The sequence below is a fragment of the Takifugu rubripes genome, chromosome 13 (genome assembly GCF_901000725.2).
Source record: "Takifugu rubripes chromosome 13, fTakRub1.2, whole genome shotgun sequence".
NCBI classification, from domain to species: Eukaryota; Metazoa; Chordata; class Actinopteri; order Tetraodontiformes; family Tetraodontidae; genus Takifugu; species Takifugu rubripes.
Genome location: NC_042297.1, coordinates 1,998,251 through 2,016,749, shown reverse-complemented (window position 1 = coordinate 2,016,749; position 18,499 = coordinate 1,998,251). Strand labels below are relative to the sequence as shown.

General features: G+C 51.0%; 1 protein-coding gene across 11 annotated transcripts in view; it reads right to left on the bottom strand.

Annotated features, from left to right (window-relative positions):
• Nucleotides 1-14,456, bottom strand: part of znf536 (zinc finger protein 536) — a 137,000-nt gene extending 122,544 nt beyond the window's left edge. For 2 of the 11 annotated variants that reach the window (XM_029845971.1, XM_029845978.1), the window contains exon 1: nucleotides 14,069-14,453. The gene's annotated coding sequence lies outside the window, so the exon portion shown is untranslated. Of the gene's footprint in view, nucleotides 1-4,641; nucleotides 4,735-12,687; nucleotides 13,058-13,301; nucleotides 13,736-13,907; nucleotides 13,928-14,068 lie in introns of those variants that run through there. The other 9 variants (XM_029845972.1, XM_011609518.2, XM_029845974.1 and 6 more) reach the window with 7 other exon arrangements.
• Nucleotides 14,457-18,499: the final 4,043 nt, after the last annotated feature.

The following is an 18,499-nucleotide window of genomic DNA, read 5'->3' as shown; positions in this document are numbered from 1 at the left end:
CACACACACACACACACACACTCACACACACGGTATGTTTTCGTCTTCCCATTTACGCAGGAGAACAACTGGAGGAACATGCTCCTCCTGGAGACATTCACAGGCGACAGCTTGGAAACTTTGGATTCCGTCCTCCGCCCGGATGGACAGACGGATACATATATGTTAGGCGCCATACGATGCTCTTTTTTGTTTGTTTGTTTGTTTTCCCGAAGCATGTAAAGTAAATAAGGCAGAGCCTGTTTTATTTGTGCACCCCCCCCCCTCCCTTTCTAAATTATATAAGCCTTGCACATGGCTTAAAATTTTGTAAAGCTTTTCTCAAAATCCTACTTATGGTTGCCGTTCTGTGCCAAAAAGTTCATCTGGCCTGTAAATTTAAGCATGGATTACAAATATTCAAATCATGAGCTTACTGTTCAAATAAACATTTCCAACAGGGAGGGGAAAAGTTGCAAGGCATACACTTTCAGCGTAATTCCTCCTCTGGCACCTCCCCTCCCCTCGCTCCTAATAAAACAACCACACACACAAGGAGGGGGGGGTGGTGGTGGTGGTGGGGGGGGGGGGGGGGGGGCGCAAAAACAAAAGACAGAGTTTAAAGTTTGGCTTCTTCATTTGCAGCCTAGATAAACAGCCCTGATGAAATATGTAATTAATGTAATTGTAACCACCTACGCAATTACGGTTAGCCGGGTGGGCCCGGCTGTGGCCCCTGAGGGACACCCCGCCATAGGACAATAGGGCACCTTATTGCAGTTTTAAAAGCGGGAAGGGGGGGCTGAACAAAAAAAAAAAAAAGGGGCTTAAGCCGGTCAGCTGCTCGCCACATGCTGGAAATAATGAGTGAAGTCACAATCATTTCAGCTTTGCTTAAGCTCAGGCTGAGCACCACGCTTTCTACTGGACAGCGCCGACACCTGACCGCCCCCCCGCCGCAGCCGCAGCCGTAGCCGCGGCCTTAAAACGGACGGACGGCGCCGGTTGGCGAGGCGACACTGGCAGCCAGCGGCGGGATGACACGTTGGATTCCCGCGCTGGAAGTGTGAGTTTAAGCTGGAAGCCCGAGGCCTCCGGGAAGGCCAAATACCCCCCAAAGTAGCTCTAGCTCTTGTTCTGGTCCGGCAAAAACCGCCTTTATAGCTGGGCGCTGAGGAGACCGGGACCCCCACGAGTCCCCCCCCCACACACACACACACACACCACCACCACCTGTCTGTGGAACGACGTGACAGTGAATTTTGACATTAAGGTAGAATTCCGCGGAATTCCCGGGCCCGCTCCCACCGTGGGCTATTCTTGCCCCCGGCGTTAAAATAGACCCTTCTCCTCCGTCCGAACCCCCCCGGCCGGCATTAAAGTCGTCCACGTTGGGGGGGAAAAATTGCAAACAGATGCAGCTCAAGTACCTGCAAATAATCTGCCAAGACCAATTTCAAAAGGGAGATTTCAGAGTACGCGGGAGTCATTAGCGGGAGTATTATTCCAGGGAAGAGAGCGGGAGGGCCCGGCGCATCTCACCCAACCAGATGGGTTCTGCTGCCGTCCCTTCAGGAAGAAAGAGGCTGATGTGTTCTTCATCTACCCCCCCCAACCCCCCCACCTCCAAATGAAAATATATAACGTGTATGAAACAATTATGGCAAAATATTAGAAGAACCAAAGAAAGTCGAGTTTCTTTTCGAGTTTCTCAAAACAATCTTTTCATCTTGCTCCCAGCGAGGATGCGTTGGGGTGGGGGGGGGTTGGGGGGGTGCGCTTCTATGGAAACGAGGGAGATCTGAGGCTTTTATTCTTTTCTAACGAGTGTTAAATATGAAAAAGAATTAAAAGGTAAAGCCTTAAAAGGGGCCTGTGGTGTATGGAAATGAAATATGTTTCAGAGCTGTAATTTGCAAATGCTGCTGTTGTTGTTGTTGTTGTTGTTGTTATCCTTTTCAGACGCTTATCTGAAGTTTTTCCCGTCGCCTCAGCACAGCTTTTAAGCGCCGTACATTAAAGTAGCCCCCAATTAAAGATGGTTTTTACGCTAAGAGCGGAGGCGAGCTTCGCCGGCTTTTCCGTCCGGTAACGGACAAAAACACAACGTTCCCATCAAAAAGGTGCCATCAAAACACACATTTGTCTTTGTTGGACGCAACTCGACGACAAAATAACGTTAATATCGAACGGCGTCGCATTAGCCGACGGTTGCTAGCCGGTTATTACCGCTGGTGGGGAGGCGGCACAATAATATTAGGCACTTAAGAAATGATCAAAATCAGCAAACCCTTGAAACAATACACATTCAATCAAACGCTTCATGATTGTAACAGTAGGAAGCATTTTAAGAATTCCACCCACAACAAACAGGCTTTGTTCTCTTGTTATGAGAGGCAGCGGAGGGACACAATCGAGTGCGTGAGAACGCCGCAACACAGGATTTCAAGCAATTCCTCCCTCTTTTTCTTCCTCTCTTTCTACAACCCCCCCCCCCCCCCCCAACCCATCCCCGAACCCACCCTGCCCATCTCTCTCTCTTTCAGGGTCGCCCGTATTACGTGCTTCCCGTCTTATTGTAACCGGCAAAAAGAGAATTTGGTAATTGAGCGGTGCGGAACGCGTGGCCCCCCCCGCGCAAAGATGACAGATGGATTATAAAAACGTCAAAGCCGAGCATTTGAAGCACCGGGGGAGAGATGCTGGGTATTTGAACTATCATTCTTTGCCCAGGAGACAATGACTGCCTGACATGGTGCATACATCAAGGAAGACTGGCACACACACACACACACACACACGCACACACACACACACACATACTCACTCTGTGCTATATATATTTAACATCCTGTTCAGAACAACTTTCAAGCAGAGCTCATAAACTCATGAACGTAACGACTCTAAACGCGCGCATGTGTGTGTGCGTGTGTGTGTTTCAGAGGCTTTTGGAGACGCGCAGCGCCACGTTATTCGCGACATTCTTCCTTTAAACGCTTTCATTTGTTTTGCCTCTGCGGGTCATGAACGTAATCGGTTCAGCTGATCTACTGCGCTTTCCTCCTCCACTCCAGCCAGATTAGGAGGTCTGAGGAACACACAGAGCTCCACTGTACTGCGAGTGAGGAATAAAATGGTGGGTGGCGACGCCTGTAATCATCTTATAAGCATGATTTATGAAAAGGGCCATCTGCTTTGCCTTCCTTGAGCACGGAGGCAACCTTTAATAATATAAGGACGCGAGGAAAGAGGGGAAGAATGCGGAGGAACCTCGAGTGACACACAAGCAGAAACGGGAATCCCAGTATCTCCATTTGTCTTTCCTCATCCTGACACGGCCTCAAATGGCAGCTAATCGCCGCCGACTTATCCCGTCACGCCGTTTAACCCCGGCCCCTCCCTCTAACTCCGGAGGAGTCGCTATCTCCGCTGTAACTCGGGAGATAAATATTGTTTGGAGGCAAACGGGGACCTATCGGGCTGTTTCTGCTACTTTTAATCTTTACTGTAACAAAACAAGCCTGTTGAATCCTTCCCGCTTCCATTAAACCCCGGAAAATCTATCAAGCTCTTTGAAACATTTAAGGAAAATACGGTTAAGCCGACAGCGTTTGGGAGGCGTGGGACGTGACGGCGGCGGTGGAAACGGGGCTGGAGCGGCACTCAGGCCCCAGCTGGTGCCCTTTGGCCCCGCTGTGACCTGGAAGTGGCTCCCAGAGCAACGGAGGCAGAGCTGAAGAACGGCTTTTACCCAACACAAATGCCTGCGCGCGCACACACACACACACACACACACACACACATGCGCGCACAGATCCATGCCCCTCCCTGTGTGGTCACCTTTTCAGTGTCCATCAAGATTGGAGGCCTAATCCTGGTCGGATCATCTCATCAATGCAGAGCCTGTTTATGTGTAATGGATCCCATCTGAGCCCCCCCACCCCAACTCCTCCTCCCCTCCCTCTAATTCCATCATCAGAATTGTCACTGCTACATAAAAGGAAATACGTTCGAAATTTCCCCCTTTCAACACTTCTTCTCTAGCTGCATTAAATGGACATAATGCCTATAGAATTTGAAGGCCACTAATTTTAGAGTCAGAACTCTGTTTTCCCACAGCCTCTGAATGCCTCAGGAATGAAGCTCCACTTCCATCCCAGTTTGACTTTTACCGTATTTTATATGAGAGAAATTTAAAGTGTTTTATCCCACTTTGGTGTAATAACATGCTTACTACACGTGGGAATAATGAGTCTCAACTAACCGGTCACACTCATGGAATTATTTTGACCAATTAACCCCCAAACTAACACTTGAAGAGCTTTTCCTCGTTAGGTCTCTATCAACAAGCCCCAAACCCCAGCTAATGTGTAATTCCCCCCCCCTCATGCACACTGTGCACTGCTGCCACGGCTGCTCAGTCTCTCCACTCGCTAAGTTCCCTTCACGCCTCCCAGCAAGTGCAGGCAGAGGAGCGCACGCTGCCCACACCCAATGAGCTAACTAGGCTGTTCGATTAAAAGCATGCGTGGAAAGAAAGAACGCAGAGAGAAAGAGGGAGGAGGAGGAGGAGGAGGAGGAGGAGGAGGAGGAGGAGGAGGAGGAAGACGTGGCGGGGGAAACAGGCCAAACATCCATAATTAAGATCATTTCACAGATTACCTCCTGCAACAAAAGCACGGCGACCGGCCGCCTGCAGCCACAGAAATTGGATAAAAAAGGGGTGTTGAGTAGGCGACTGACCTCCACCGAGCTCTAAAAACACACACGCACACACACACACACACACACACACACACACACACACACACACACACAGGTGTTAGTGACAGCACTGACCACAGTCTCACAGGCAGAAGCAGGGAGCCACGACTGTCCCGGCTCGTTGGTGCCCCCCCCCCCCCCAAAGCAACGCAGGTCTCCAGCGGGCTGGAGGGAGGCTATTTAGCTCTAATCACAGAGATCTAGCAAGAGCACCTCAGAGCCCTTAGGGGCTGATCGGCAATCAGAGAAAGGAGTCCATGAGGGGTGAGACAGAGGGAGGTGTGTGTGTGTGAGAGAGTGTGTGTGTGTGTGTGACGTCAGAGGCAGGTGGGGTGGACTTCCTGGTTTAGCTCAGCTGGACAAATTTCACCTGTGTGACCAATAAAAGCAACAGATCGCTCCCCCGCCCACCCACCACCTTTATGGTACAATAAAGGGCGTCAATTTGATAAAGTCCTTTTTAAGGCCCGAACAGGGTTTTACACCAAAATAACCCCTCGGGTCTTCGGGACACCCAGGGTGGTCACCCTGACACCCCCGTTCAGCCCATTGACCAGCTAACAAGACGGCCGGCACGCCCACTTAACCCCCTCCCTGATGGAGGCCACAGAAATCATCAGCAGAAGAAGAAAATATTGTTTGAAATAAGGACGAGGAAGAGCTGAGAGAGGAGGAGGAGGAGGAGGAGGAGGTGCCACGGAGTGTGAGAGGGGCTTTGAAAATGAAACTAAAAAAGCATTTGAGCAGACTGTCGGAAATCGTGTGAGATCCGTTAAAGGTTGGGATTTCAGCAGGGGTGGGAGCTCAGCCTGTGACTAAAAATATTAAAGGAGAGAGCCGGAGCCATGGGAATTCTCCCACATTAGAGCGCTCTCTTTTTACATTCAATCTTGGTAATAACGCCATAAATAATAGATAAACAGTATTTAGCATCCACCTTGAACACTTTTAAAGCAGTTTATAAGAGACTGACAGCTCTTGGCAGGTAAAGTGCTCCAGCAAAGACATGAATGTATTAAATAAAATATCAGGTGACATCACACGTGTGTGTGTGTGTGTGTGTGTGTGTGTGGGAGAAGAGAAAAAGAAGCAACGTACCAGGAAGGTTCTTTCCTGCTGAAATACAACATGTGAACAGCTAATTAGGGGTAAAAATGCTGCATGCTAACGGAGAGCAGATGTATGGCAGCGTTTGAGGCTTTTACACAAGCTTTTATTATCGAACACAAAGTTTCGCAGTACAAGTTGATTTGGACGCCACTCCGCGGATGTCACGGTGTCGTTAAATCCTTGGCTCCGTTCTGGGACTGATTCAAACGTCCTGAGGCTAAAACGCTAATAAAGAGACGAGCCACTTGCTTTCTGGGCGGATTCAGCCACTTCTAATAGGCAAATGAGACGATAATGGCGTTTATTTGACTTTTGAAATGGATTCAATGAGACCTGAGACCCCACATCCTGTTAAAAGCCACCATAAATAAATTCTACATACATGTTGTCATTACACATTGCTCGGTGGTGTGTGTGTGTGTGTGTGTGTGTGTGAGAGTTTTTATGAAGACCATTTACTCACAATACTTCTGCCCTTTATGTGGACAAAAATAATGAACTAAACACATATATTACAATAACTTAGTGTGCATCTGCGTGTGTGTGTGTGTGTGTGTGTGTGTGTGTGTGTGTGTGTGTGCAGCTATGCCTCAGATTGGTGGTCGCGGCTGCACCAGGCATTTACAGAAGGCTGTGTGTTTAAATGCCTGGAATGCTCATTTGCCTTTTGGGTTTACTTATTTACTTTTGCATAAACGGAGAACAGTACGGTGGTATTAAGGGGCTTCTCAGGGGGGGAGTTGTGTGTTTTTGAAACGCGGAGGCTTTTCTAAATGCTCCCTCTCTGTCTGCTATATTAAGGAAGCTTGGTGATTAATGCAACATAGATCTAATTTCTCTTGATTAAAAAACATGAATTAGAAAATAAGAAATTCCTAATGTGAGTTCAACACGAGCGTCACCTCCCCCGTGCATACACACACACACACACACACACACACACACACACACACAGGCGCACCCTCATTCAAAGTCATCAGATAGAAAATGAGCATCCAGGCTAGAGCAAGTAACAAATAATCACCAAATTCCCAGTAGCCAAATATGAAATGTGGAACGACTGCGGCCCAGTAATCTTTAGCAGCAGCCGCGCCGCCGTTTTTGTCACTCGAAATAAAAACTTAAACCTTTCAGGGTTTCCGATGGAGTCTTTAATTCGGCCTGATGTGACATTAAAACCTGCGCTTGACTCGCACTGGCGGTGACAAACGTGCCGGCGCCTAATAGAGGGTGCGCAGACAGGTCGGCATTTCCCTGACTTTTATCAAGCCGAATTTATCGGAGCAGGCTCCCGGGATCAGCGGCTTGTTCAGGAAGAATCCTACAGATGCTGTTAAGCACATCATTCCTCCTCTGCCCCCTCCCCCCCCCCCCCCCCACTTTGTCCTGTCATCGCTCTGCCTGCCGTGTATTTATCTCTGTCCTCCCGGGGAGCACTTTTAAACCATTTTTAACCACTGTGATGGTCAAATGTTTTAAAAAAAGAGAGCGAGCTTCAAATCCATGACTGGAGTCCAGGTACTGGAGTCCTAGGGGGCGGCCCGGCCCCTCGCGGGGGCTAATTCCCCGGGAACTGGTCGCCGTACAGTATTTTGACTGTCACGATGGCCCATCTCTGATCTCCGCTAACGCTAACGCTAAATTGGGCCCGTTGTCGTTGAATTCCCGCCTTTCCACTGTCCGTAACAGCGGTTTTCCTCCTGTGTGGTCTCCCGGTTCGGACCGGAGTTCTCTTTGTTGGAATGATAAAATACGTGACAGCGCTTGGGAACAAGACGGGAGATAAGAGCGGGGGGAGAGAAGCAGGTGAAACGGTGGAGCGGGCGGAGATAAGGGGCCCTTTGAAGGGTCCTCTCAGATGCCGGGATTGCTCAGTTCAGCACCATTAGAGTCTCTAAAGTACTTGAACCTTCCCTGCCTTTCTTCCACCTCTCTGTGGAGCGGCTGCCCTGCAGGCCACCTGTAAACCGCTTTGACACATGATCCACTCCCACAGATGTAAAGTGGGAACTCTCTCTCGCTCCCTCACACACACACACACACACACGTGCACTCGCAGGCAGCCACAGCGCACACACACATCAGTGCATCATCAGCGTTGGCTTGTTCTTTAACGTTAGCACTCGGTTAGCAAACGGCCGTCCCGCTTCCAGCAGAAAGTCGGGGCTCTCTCCTGTTGACCGATTTAAAAAAACGAAGCCTTCCTCCGCTCGCAGCGTCACTGGCTCCCCGGGGAGACGGGTCAAATAACGTACTGTTTTTATTGGAGGGCCCTGAAGGCAGCGTGGAAGAGCTGAACCGCGGCCTCGCGGAGGAGATGTCAGAACGTCATGAAACAATTAGCTGGACACAAACGAGGGCCGGCAGCAACCACGCGTTTCCATGAGAAGCAGCAGAAGGAAGCGGAGACCCCCCCCCCACCCACCCACCCACCCACCTTAAAAAGTCCGAAGGGGAAACAGGGCAGCGAGACCCGAATGGCCACTGTCAAAACATCGGTGGCGGAGGAATTCCGGCAGAATCGACCTCCCTATAAAAGAGCCATCTTCCCTGAGTAACAAGTTGGTGCAGCGAGTGTCGACAGAAGAGGAGCCGAAATCCCCCCCCGGGCCAGAGAAGATCCCGCTATTGTAGTATTAACCCGCCAGACCTGGCGGGGAATGTACAGCTTTCACAGTCCCTTCTCATCCTATTTGTAGCGTTGCTGCTGATGTGTGAGCGCCTTGCTCAGGTTGTTCCACACCGATTATTCCCCCCCCCCCCCCGCCCCCCCATCCAATCTTAAGATTTAAACCAGCTTTCGCCATTCCGATAATTATTTTAAGTGCCGTTCACCTGCACCAGGTTATTTTCTCCCCCCACAAACAGCTGCCTTTTTTTTTAACTATAGGTTTTGTATTTTCGCCACGCGGAAAGTTTCATTAAAGATCCAATTATGCAAATGGGTGTGTGTGTGTGTGTGGGGGGGGGGGGGGCAGGTGGATACGCACCATAATGGTGTACAGTACGACATCCGGGGCCAGATTTACGAGCCAAAGACAACAGCGACGCCTCCATCCTTTGGTGAAAAACCTCTTGATCATAATTAAAAGGTGCAGAAGTTCTCTCCAGCATCCCCCCCCACCCCCCCCACGTCTTCCTCTCCCTCCGTCTTATGCTACTTTGCTCATTAGCGGTGGTCCGGGGGTTTGCAGAGGTCACATCTGAGAGCGGCGAGCAGCTAAAGAGCAGACACGCCATGTGATGCAGATGTTATGTGAAGTGTGCAGCAGACCCACGGTACCTTCCTCCCGCCTCGCCGCTCGCCACTGGAGATATTTACCAGCGTCTGAGCGTGACTGAATGCTAAGCAGCAACAATTCTCTGCTTCAGGACCTCTGATTGACGCGTGCTAGCCTGCTCCGGCTAAGCCGGAGTCGGCGGGAATGACACAGCTGAAAAGCAACGCGGCTGCTTTTGACACATCAGGAGCGGGAACGTTCCTGACATCACATGATGCATCCTTAAACCCAACATGCTAATGAGGCCCAAACTCAACCCAAACATGATAATGCCGGGGGGGGGGGCTCAGCCAGGAAGCCACAGCAGACAAAGGAGACGTTCCCCAGGTCTCATGAGGAGCTTTCCTGGATTTTGCCTCTGTCGTGTTACCAGAACAAATGTGTTAAAAATGAAATTAGCTGCATTAAAACAAACAAAATGAGTGATATCAAGTGGGTGTGATGGGGGGGGGGGAGGCTGGGCTTCCTTTTATCAGAGGAGAGGAGAGTTCTGCAGCGTTCTGATTGGACACGGGTCCATCTGAAAGCTCCGCCAGGCTTCCAGGCAGCAGCACATTTGTCAGAAATACAAACTCACTATGGTTTTTGCACATTAATTTAACTTTAATGTAGTGAAACCAGTCAGGAGGCTGTGAGTGAACACAATTTACCACAGAAATATAGCCCCCCCCCTTTGCTCTCCCACCTTTGCCTCTATGATCACTTCAGTTTTTCCTTCCCTCCTTTTCCTTTCCTCTCTTAAACCCCCAGACCTCGACCCGCCCCCGCCCCAACCTGCCCCCCCCCCTCCACGCTGCCCAGACAGCCAGACGCTCCTCGTGATGGCACCCCGGCACGAAAAGAACTCTTGAGCCGATCTGTCAGTGCCTCATCTGCCTTTGGACCCTTGATTCCTGGATCAAAATGACGTCTGCGATTGCCCCCCCCCCCCAAACGCATCCACCCACCCTTGAAAAACCCACCCACCTCCAGTCGTTATCAAGCTCACAGGGCAAAGAACATACCAGGGGGTGAAATGTTCACTCTGAATCACAAGTGTGAGGCGCTGGACCCGACAGGACAACAGGACAGAAGGTCTCATTTGAGCGGTGATTCAGCGGTTCTTCACACAGCTCGCTTCCTCCCGTGCTCCCTCGCTCCGCGTTCGACGTTCCGCGGCGCTACGCCGCAGACGCGCGCCGCTCCTTCACGCCGACGCACACCGGGAACGGTTCTCACAAGCGTAGCACGTTGAAGCCCACGGACGGGACGCGGAAACACAGAAACAGCAGCAAAAATGATGCAAACTCTCCCTAAAAGCGCCTGATAACGCTAATGTGTGCGTGCGTGTGTGTGTGCGTGCGTGTGTGTGTGTGTGTGTGTGTGCCCTATTACCCCCTACACTCACGAGCATCTTCTCCTCTTTGGCCTGAACTCTGAAGATCAAGGTCACGGAGCGACAAGGCTCAAACCAGTCTAACGCTTGTGTGTTACAGGCCTTTTGACACACTCCAACACCCCCGAGGGACACACGCACACACGCACACACACACACACGCACACACACGCACGCACGCAGAGGAATACAAGAAGACTTTGTCTTGTGGCCCACATGTGGAGGGGAGGACGCAGGCAGCACCAGAGCCGATAGGTGGCTGCTTCACATATCAATTAATGGCTGGCTGAGGAGCAGAGCCGGTCTGGTCTGGCCTGGACCACCGCCCCCGTCCCAGAAGACTGGGAGCTCTGGCCTGGCAGAGTCCAGCTGGAGCCCTCTGTCTTCTAATTACATGAAAGGGGATCTGAGCCCCGGTCCGACTGCTGCTCGCACGCTGCCAGATGTGCACGCATCCACGCACCGTCCCATCGATCCTACACTTATTCCACAGTGTTGCGTCATTAGCGGCGCCGCGGCGTCGTTAGCAACGGGACGCCGCCGTCCTCACGAGGAGGGGATCTTACTGGACTTTTCAGACCAGGCTGGATCGTCCAGCGCGTTAGAACTGTCAAGGCGGCGGCTCCAGCTGAGCGGACCTACGCCACGGTGAACCCAGCGTCCGTCCGTGCGTCCGTCCGTCTGACTGACTGACAGGCGCTGGAAAGAAGACGCACTCGACGCCACTCTCTGTTTTCTCTCCCTCTCCGTCTCCCCTCATCACTCATCCTCCCCCCTCATTTTAAGCTCAAAGGTGTGTATCACCTCTGTCAGGGGGGGGGCACGACAACTACGACAGCCTGGGAATTTTATTTGTCTTTTTTTTTTTTTTGCGACACGCTGAGGTTTAATTCCGGAATTCTGCTGCCGACTGAATTCAACTGTTGCTAATTCCCTTATTTTCCCGCTCGTGATAAATAAGAGTTGAATATTTTAAAAGGGACGATCGTTCAAGCCGGAGCCGCAGACGCGCGCCTGGGAAATTTATTAGTAAGTTAAATAAAGAGTGAAACGGGATCTACGAATGTGAAGAATGGCCTTGATTAATTTTAAATCAATTTTTACCATATTTCACAGAGGCCTCGACACCATATTTACCACATCAATTTTTCAGCTTAGCGCGGCAAAAAGGCCTTCCCCCCCCCCCCCCCCAATCCCGGAAAATTCAGCAAGCACAATATTTTCAGCCGAGAAGAACGACAACATTTGAACTTGTTGCAGCTCAGCGTGAGAGTCGCACGCGGGGGCACCAGGTCTGTGAGGAGGGCTGGGCTGTCAGAGCAGCGGGGACAGCTATCCATTTGCTATTTCATCTCCCAGGGAATGTGAGGAGCTGACAAAAAGGGTTCACGCCCAGACACTATTTCAGACATAATATCCGTCCTATGCATGCCATTAAACAATGACAGCATCTAAACTCTCGCAGAACCTACTTATCCCCTTTCCTCCAACAATGAATCTGAGGAAGAGGCAACATTTTTTTCCCCCTTCTTTCGGCTAAGGACAATTTAGAGAAACAATGAGGGAAGCAGAAAAAAAAAAACTGGATGCACATTGTAGAGTATTTTAAGAAGGACGGCGTGTGTCTTCGCCGCCATTGTACCGAGCTGGTAGCTGGTGGAAGTAATAACCCGGGTCAGATCACCCAGAGGTCAAGTCCGCTTCCAAAAAAAAAAAAGGGTCCTCCCTACCCAGGACGCACGGAGCGACGTGGGCTTTAAATGGAGCCTCTCCTCTCTACAAATGACTAAATTATTCAGTTAATTCCCATCGTGTACGCGTGAATTCGGACATCGCTGCGATCACGTGGGGAAAGTGGCAGCATTTCTTTTCTCTCTTTCTTTTTTTTTTTTTTTTTTTTTTTGCTTTGCTCGGTTTAAGCGCCGTAAAACGCGCCGAAGTTGGATAATTTGGGATTGACGGTGTGCTGAATTCGACGGCGCTGTTGTCATGTCACACACTCCGTCATTTTAGATTTCCACTGGAACGTATGTCTTCCGCCTGGCGCAGCCTGCTGCCGACCCGTCAACTTTCCTCATCCTCTCCCCCAGTGAAAAAGTCACATAAAATCCCATCAAAAGGCGCATCTGTGCCCCCAGAATGTCAATTCCCCCCCAAGTCTCCACAAATGACATTTACCCCGTCGCCTCGGAGCGTCTCCTCAAAGCAGAATACAGCTTATTCAGAAGGGGTCGATCGCGGCACAAAATGGCAGGTCTCACCGGCTCTTCTTCCATCTCACAAGTTTTGACACATCGCGGCGAAACGGCGCCGCGCTCCTGCGCCAAACTTTCCTCCCGAGCGCCTTCCGCGGGATACGCGGCCGGAGTTTCGCAGAAGTCCCGGGCTGGGCGGCCGATGCTGCAGTTTTGGAGAGCGGGCGCGCACGAACGCACCCGGGGAGCGCGACGCGGCTGAAAAAGGGGGCGACTTTTACCCGGAGAAAGTGGCGAAATCGCCCTGACCTCGCGACTGCAGCCCGCACCTCCACCCGTGGGCATTCCTGCCACTGATTTATTTTTTTTTAAAGATGATTATTTCTTTATTTTCGGAGGGTTTTTCTCCCCCCCCCCCCCCCCCCCCCCCCCCGCGTCATTCGCTCCGGATAATTGCGCTGCTATTTTGTAATCACGATTGGGGAGATATGGAGGGCCCCCCGCTGTGATGCACCCGCACAAACAAGCCCGATGCACAAAATCTACTTCACAAAGTAAAAAAAAATCGTCTTCCAATAAGCTCCTGACTTTTCTTACCTTTTAAATTTGGCGAAGCGCCGCTAAAGCTCCTCGTGCGTAAGCGCCGCGTTCTGGAAGATAATGCTTATTGAATAATGAGGTATGTCCATATGATTTGACCGGATCACGCTCTTGTCGGAGGCTGGAGGTGCAGAAAGTGCGCTCGGGACCTGTTAGGGACCGTCCACTTGTGTCCAGCGCCCGCGCTCCGTGTCGCGCATCCCGAGTTTAAAGCGAACATTAACCGACTTGTCTCTTATTTCTCACGGCGAGCTCGAAACGTTTGGATTGACGCCGATCGCCTCGCATCAGTTCCCGTCATCTTTCGCCTCGGACTCCCCCCCCCCCCCAGTCTGATAGGTGAAATCCATTGTACCGTTAAAAGGGGGGCTCTCCGCCGGAGGACGCGGAGCCGAGTGACTCGATTACGAGCCCGGTCTGGCGGTATTCGTCGTTGACCGGGGTTAAAAAAAAAAAAAAAAGGAATCAGCTGGTGAACCCCGCGGTGAACAGGGGCTCGTTTAAAGAAATCATCCCCCCCCCCCCCCCCATCGGAACCTCTCCCCCGGCGCGGCGGCAGCCGAGAAAAAGAGGCGATTCGCGGCACTTTAGTTTGTTTTTGACCTTGAAGTGGCCACAAACGCCGCTCCGGTGGAAAAATCTGCCCCTTGTGCGTTGCCATCCCTCCGCCTGCCTCGCACACACGCGCCCGCGTGTCGCGAATCCGCTCGGCGCAGACGACCCGGGTCACAAAATCACTCCAGAAAAGTGGGGGAAAATCTTACCGTTCCAAGTGCAGACGCTTCTTTTCTCTTCCTCCCGTCTTTAAAAGAAACTCCTGGATCAATGCGCGTCGGCGCCCGCGCGTCCTGACCGCCAGTCAGCGCTTAAGAGAAGTAATGAGTGATAAAAATGACGCTCATCTGCACTGTAACCTTGTGGCGTATTTAATGTAAATAAGCCCCGTTGTGTTGCCAATCCCCGAGCACACACGCGCGCACGCCAACGGCTCCTCGGGGACTCGCTTTTGCTTTCTTTTCCGCCTCTATTTAATGTATTGACGATATATTGTTGCGGGCTGGCTGCGCAGCGGGGAAGACGGATTTTTAGATCTGATGGATCGAGGAGGCGAGCGGCTAATTTGTGAATGGATGCATTTCAACACACGGCACTATCAGAATTTTAAAAAACGCCCCCCCCCCTCTGCACGGGCAACTACTTTTTAAAGGAATTGCCAGAGTCCCGAACTTTTAGTTGGCGCAACTTTTTAGATGCGACGCGTAAAACTGCTCACTTCTGAAGGGGGGGGAGAAAAAAAGAGCGACGTCCCGAATGGGCTAAAGCGCAACTAAAACCTTCCTGGCAGGATGGTTTTGATATATTATGCTTCTATAAGGGGTGGGGGGGGTGAAAGAGAGTGAATAATGCAATTATAAATTCAGTGTCCCAACGTTGACAAAAGACAGGGCTTCAATGGAGGCTTTGTTATGGGATTATATAATGATTATGGGGTAATTATGGGAACGGTTTGGTAATAATAATAAAAAGTATCAAGTGCTCTCTTGCACAGACAGCTTGTTTTCTGCGGTGTAAGTGCACGGAGCGGAGGAGCGTGATAAGACGGACGGACGGACGGACGGACAGACGGTGCTGCTGACAGCGAGTGGCAGGATGACGGCGGAGAGCTCCGATTCTTCAAAATGTCGAACAGAAGGACACATTAATGCCACTAGCCGAGATGCTATCACATGTCCCCGCCACCGGACATGGGCCCACAATGGAAGAGCCCGGGGGTCGCATTCACGGCCCCCATGTACGTAGCCCCTGCCATCACCTCCCACCCGCCTCTGCCATCCTCACCCCTCCACCCTCTCCACGCCGCTTGTGCCACGCTGCATGTGTCAGAGAGGGAGGGAGGGGAGGGAGGGGAGAGAGAGCTAGAGCGGCGGTGAGAGAGGGGGACGTGAGCGGTCAGTGTGACAGAGAGCACATGACACTCCATCTGTGGGTGAAAACATTCTGCACCTCGCTGCCTCCTGCGACCGTCACCATCTCGGGCTCCTGCGTCGTTCTGCTCCTCCACGTTCTGCATCCTTTCCTTTGAATGATTGATCCGTTTCTCGATCCTGTTTACATCATTTCTGGGGATCGTTATGCTCCTTTAAATGGATGGCTGGGGTCAGTTTTACGTCCCCCGCTTTGTGCTGCCATTCTTAACAGATAACCCAAATCTCCACTCCCCTCCCCCCCCCCCCCCTCAGACAAAACACACGGCCTCTCAAAGACTTCCGCATTCATTATGCACTATGAAAATCAGATTCTCATGCTGCTCCTTTAAATGGTTATATGGAATGCAGTTGAAGCCTATGAAATCTTCCTTTCCCTTCCCATTTTGGAGCGTTTTTGCAAAATAAAAAAAAATGAATGCCAACAAAAAAGTTATTTTTGCCCCTCCTCTAAAGAAATTAGCATAAGCATTCCCATCAATAATATGGCTATCTCTATGGGAGTGATAGCAGCGAGCAGTAGGGGGTGTCCCTTTTGCCGATTCTCCATGGATCAACAGCGCATCATCAACTCCTTTTGGAACTTGTTATAGCAAGTCAAGTGATTCTTTATCGGCTGACAGCCTTGACAATGCATCGGGGATGGGAAAGCAGGTCAAAAGGAAGTTGCCATATGGACTTAAGCATGCAAATTTCCAACAATGCAGCACGGAGGGTCACACTCTCATAGCTAGCATGTAGAAAGCGGCCCAGCGCCAGCGTCCTCGGTATCTGGGGGGGGGGGGAGTGATGTCAAACAAAGAGACAGAAAGGACAGTTTATTTTATTTGGACGACAGCGGAGACGTTGTCCGCCCCTCCTCCAACGCCGTGCAGCGTTCCCGCTCGGGATCGGCGACGGCAGACGCTGCTCTTAAACATATGTTCCATTAACGACTAATGAGATTGAAGTCGATACAATCCCGAAGAGGGAAGTTATGGGCTGCATATTTGCTGTGTGTGTGTGTGTGTGTGTGTGTGTGTGGTGTGCTGGGGGGGACAGGAGACAGAGGGAGTGTTGGCCCGCGGTCCTGAGAGGGTCATCACTGCCTTATTACTGCCATGTTAGTGAGGAGCAGCTGAGATGGCTCTCCTCCTCGCCCCCTCGGTTTTGGGAGTCATCCAAGCAGCGCGTCTCCCAACAGACAGCCACTGTTCACTTCTCCGAATAGATTAAGATGTTGCTCTCCTGCTCTCCCCATCTCTCTCTGAAACTCCCCCCCCCCCCCACCCCCCCACTAGACCCAAATCTGCAACTGCCAGCCTGTTCTCCTGCCTCATCCAAGGCTTCACTGCTAATTTCAGCTATTACTGAGCAGACACAATATACCAGGGAGTGCGGGTGCAACATGGTGGGCCAGGTTTCCCACGGACCCCTTTAAAGGAGCAGCTCTCCTCTGACAGGGTCCCTCACCGTGCACGTGCACGTGCCTGGCGCGGCCACGGCGCGACGACGCGACCTATCTTAAAAGCCAGATATCGTGTCCTGTTATATCCCTGGACTTTGGACTTTGGCGCATCCCAGAGGGGGGGGGGGGGGCCTTTTTTCCTTACTTCAAATCGAGCTCCTCAAAGCCTAATTTGTAGTGACCCTTTGATGAGCAAATGTTTTCAGACGATTCCGCCTTTAATGAAAAGGGAGGTGAGTGCAATTTAAGCAATCTGAACCCTCCGTAAGCTTGGGGGGGAATTAAACTTTACAATTTCTTCCTCAATTACATTATCAACTTCTGACAAGGCCTTAAATGGGGGGGTGGGGGGGTGGGGTGCCTATGGGAAACATTCACCACAGCTGATTTGTTTTCCACTGCAGCCGTCTCCTCTGTTGGTGGCATCAATTCCTCATGTGAGACATTTACATTTTCAACAAATACACCCCCCCCCCCCCCCCCCCCTCGCTCAGGCTTCCCCCAGGATGACGGGGGTCAATGAGTGTGCATGTTTGTCAGCTCGGATCGTTAATGAAACGCTCACACAAATACAGCACGGCCAAATATTTACGCCCCGGCCTGGAGATTTCATCACGGACAAATGTGGGAATCTTTCAGGAAGTGCGGCGCTGCTTTATTTGCTGTGTCGGAGCGTAAAACCCAAGATCAAACTTGTCCGGGCGTGATGGATGTGAGGTGCGGGAAGTATACTTGCCTTTGACCCACAATCAGTGGATTTTAATTTAATTCATATGAATCAACATCTGCCCCGAGCACAAACAAATGTATCTAAACGAAACCATCTGACTCTAATTGGTTAAGGACAATGTTCCACATGGCAGATCTACAATATCCTTGTTTGATACTGATTCCGTCTCCCCCGACTGAGGGAGGGGGACGAGTGCACAAGGGTTGGAGAAGGTTTACAGAAGCGGAGGCGTCCGTTAAAGGGACATTTCCTAAAATCAAGTTAATGCTCCCCTCCTATTTTACTGATGATCCAGCTTAACAACTTTAGCCAGGGGTTAGCGGGCGGCGCGCTAGCATGGCTTCAAAACGTGCGTTTTTGCTGTTGCAAATGATGTCACCCTCATTAACCAGCTAGCTGTCAGCAGCTAACAGTAACTGTTCAACAGCCTGATCCTCACACACCCTCTCAGGTAAATGTGTGTGTGTGTGTGTCGGCCGATGTGACATTTATAAAAGTGTCGTCTCTGAGGGGATCTAATCCCTCCTCCAGGATCTGAGTCAACTGAGCGGTCCGCTGGTCGGTCGGGGCCCCTCGGTGTGCTCATTAGGTCGGGTTAGGGCCTCTCCTGTAATACCACCGCTGTCCTGTCACCTTCCTCCCCTCAGACTCCCATATTTTCCTGGATAGCGTGCGTTCATATTTTACTATTACCTATCAATTGGTTTCTAATAGCAGTAACGAGGCATGGAGCCGGCTGGTGACAGAGTGCTAACGGCCTCACAGGGACATTAAGGAGGCTGGGTGATGCTGTGGGCCGTTAACTACCTACAGGCACTAGCTAATGGCTCCAAATGACCTCCTCAGTGGCTATTAGCATATCATTAGAACCTGCAGACCAGTGGTGACCTCCGCCGGACACACATGATTACTCCTCTTCCTCTACGTTCTGCAGTGCTTTTTCTTCTCAAAACATTTGTCTTTGCTTAGTTGTCCACTTTTTCCTTGTCTATTTGTCCTCCTTGTCATACATATATTTTTTTTTTGCTCTGAT